The sequence below is a fragment of the Bidens hawaiensis genome, unplaced genomic scaffold, assembly GCF_021521415.1.
Source record: "Bidens hawaiensis isolate Kalapana, Puna unplaced genomic scaffold, B.hawaiensis_p1.1 tig00014334_1, whole genome shotgun sequence".
Taxonomy (NCBI): Eukaryota; Viridiplantae; Streptophyta; class Magnoliopsida; order Asterales; family Asteraceae; genus Bidens; species Bidens hawaiensis.
Window position 1 is genome coordinate 528,980 of NW_027492232.1, and position 3,150 is coordinate 532,129.

The window sequence follows — 3,150 nt, forward strand, 5'->3', positions numbered from 1 at the left end:
CTAATACCTCGTACATAATAATTTACTATGAGGAAAGTGATTCCTAGTTTTTGAAACTTACAAAATCATGGATTAGGGTTTTACAGAACCAACAAAAACCCTGAAATAACCAATAATATGCCATCTACCACTACCGTAATTCTGATTAAATTCCTGAAAAATACAATATTTTTCATGTTATAATACGATTTTCTTGATGCTACATGTACCATTTCACCGTTACAAAACTACCCCACAAAATCATGAACCAACTGACCTCCATACCGCTGCGGTTCGTGTTGTTGTAACTGTTGCACGTGCTCCGCATTCTGTCTGAGTCCTAACGTGAGTGATACGGGTCCCATTCCACTGCCCTCGAATGTGGTTCGCGGGTAGGGCATGATGTTTGTAAAGGACCGGTCCATGGTGGGTTCGGGAATATAGTACTCGGACCTTGACCGTTTCTCATGGTCCCATAGTTGCTCATTTTGACTGTTGACCATGGTCAGGGTTTCAGAAGTCCTTAAACCCTCGGCTTGTTGCTTGTTCGTCAATGAGCCTATGTCCATGTGGCTTGTTTCTTGACCGTCGGTTGGAGGGTTGTTTGAGTTCGAGTTTGCTAAGCCTTTTTGTTTCAAGGGTGTGGATTTCTTCAACCATAGGCTTCCATATGCGCACTCTTGCGTTTATGAACCAGTTCGAAACCTAATTCAACAGCCATGAAATGTATATTATCGAACACGAACAAATTGTGGTGTCCCAGGATCACATAGTTATGGTGTCCCGGGATCATGCTTCTAGTTCTCCTTAAGGGATTTGCATTTGTCGGTTTTCGGCTCAAACCGATTCAATTTTTGGGTTTTGAAAACCGTTTGTTTTTGGGTTTTTTTTTGTTTTCATTTGGGCTTAAAATTTCTGGGGAGAAAAAATGTCCCAAACTAATGAATTTGAACTAAAACCTTTTGTTGATATATGATTAATTGATTATTGCAAGTTTGAATCTAAAATTCTTAAGGCGTCATAATTCATCATTTTTTTTTCTTGTATAAATTACTCGACATTCAAAAGTAAAAGTTATAATCCATAAATTCAATAACAAAAATCGATTTTCTCGGTTTTACAGTTCCAATTCAGTAATGAAAGCCGGATACCTTTTTTCGAATTTTTGTACATGCAAAACCGAAAAGGAAACATGGTTTTCAGAAAAACATAAAACCAAACAGCCGGGTTTTTGGTGTGGTTCGATTATAGGGGTCTCTTATTTCTTTTCGGTAGCGTTTGGTATGTATGAATGGAGGGCGGAATGGAATGATGCATTGTGAGGGAATAAAGAAAAGTGTGTTTGGTTGATTAAATGAATGGAATGACCTATTACCTAGTCCATTCCATTCCCTCTAAAACACCCCAATTTCATTCCATCCATACCCCATGTTTTTTTTTTCATTTCTTCCCTCTTTCACCCTACATCGCCACCACCACCCTCCCGCCACCACCACCACCACCTCTCAACATCCAGCACCACTACCCGCCACCCACCACTGCCACCAACCACCATAGTCGTTCTCCGCCGCCGTTTCCGCCACCACCAACCACCACAGTCGTTCTCCGCCGCCGTTGCCTCCACCACCACCGCCATCACCAACCACCACAGTCGTTCACCACCGCCGTTACTGCCATCACCAGCCACCACAGTCGTTCACCGCCGCCGTTACTGCCATCACCAGCCACCACAGTCGTTCACCGCCGCCGTTACCGCCACCACCAACCACCACAGTCATTCACCGCCGCCGTTACCCGCCACCCACCAAACCACCACAGTCGTTCACCGCCGCCGTTACCGCCACCCACCAACCACCACAGTCGTTCACTGCCACCACTACTCACTGCCACCCGCCCGCCGCCACCATCAACTGTTGCCCCTCACCACCACCACCCGCCGCCCACTCCCAACACCGCTTGCCACCTCCACCACTACCGCCACCACCCACCCCCAACACACCACCACCACCAACCACCAGTATCTCCCGTCGCCCACCACCAACCACCAATGCCACGACCGCCACCTACCTCCCACCACCACCGCCACTCACTACCATTTTAATTTAATTTAATTTTTTTTCTTACCTATCAAACAATGAAAAGTAATCATTTTATTCTCATGTGGTAACCAAACATCTCATTGGAATGGTAATAACCAATTCCATTCATTTGTTCATTCCATTACCACGCTCATTCCATTTCATTGTCCATTCCATTATCACGTACCAAACAGAACTTCATGCATACCCCTAGTTCTCCACATGTTGTAATATTAAATGCTTACACATGAGCATATCCATATTAGTAAATAATGTGAATAAAGAATCTTGTGCATACAAATCAATGTTTTTATTTTAATGATAAGGGGCACACTTGTTACTCAACCAATAACATGTTGATAACCACATGTTGATACTCACAGTAACCGAATAACACGTTTGGAAATAATGCATTTACATAACCATGTTGTGTATCACAATTAAAACAAACTATAAAATTGCATCATGTGACCTTGAGATTTTCTGACATGACATATTATTGGTTTTAAAATGTTTAAAGCAAATTGTAAAATTGCATCATGCAACCTTGAGATTTCTCTAACATATTATTGGTTTTAAACAAACGTTGGCTAGAGATTAGAGTTCAAACCTGATTTCTAGTTAATCCGGTTTGAGTAGCCAACATATGCTTGTCCGCATCCGAAGGATACCTAAACAAAATCAAATTTAAAAAGAGTTACATCATATAAACATAAATGTAAACTAAAATATCATGTTTATATGCATATAAAAAGCATAGAGCGTTACGGGTGAAGAAAATGATCGAAAAGCCAAGCCTTTAGAACCGCGACTGCACGCTCAGGAAGACCACGTTGAGGCCGCCATATCGGTTGTTGGTTCGCATAAGATCCCATTCCGCCACTAGATTTCCCATGTCTTTGAATATTATGGTCCATCGACTTCAATTGAGATAACGAATCATTTGCATTATTAGCATCAAAAGTTCTACTTGGAGAACACAAATCCTCAAACGTTTTCTTCATTTGTGTGAGTTGCTCAGAAATCACATTCTTCACAAAGTGAAACTGTCGAGAAACCGACTTCAAAGCCAACGACACGAATGGTGTCGCTG

The 3,150-nt window shown here is 42.2% G+C and overlaps 1 pseudogene; it reads right to left on the reverse strand.

Annotated features, from left to right (window-relative positions):
* Window positions 1–227: 227 nt before the first annotated feature.
* Window positions 228–3,145, reverse strand: LOC143546341 (BEL1-like homeodomain protein 8; annotated as a pseudogene).
* Window positions 3,146–3,150: the final 5 nt, after the last annotated feature.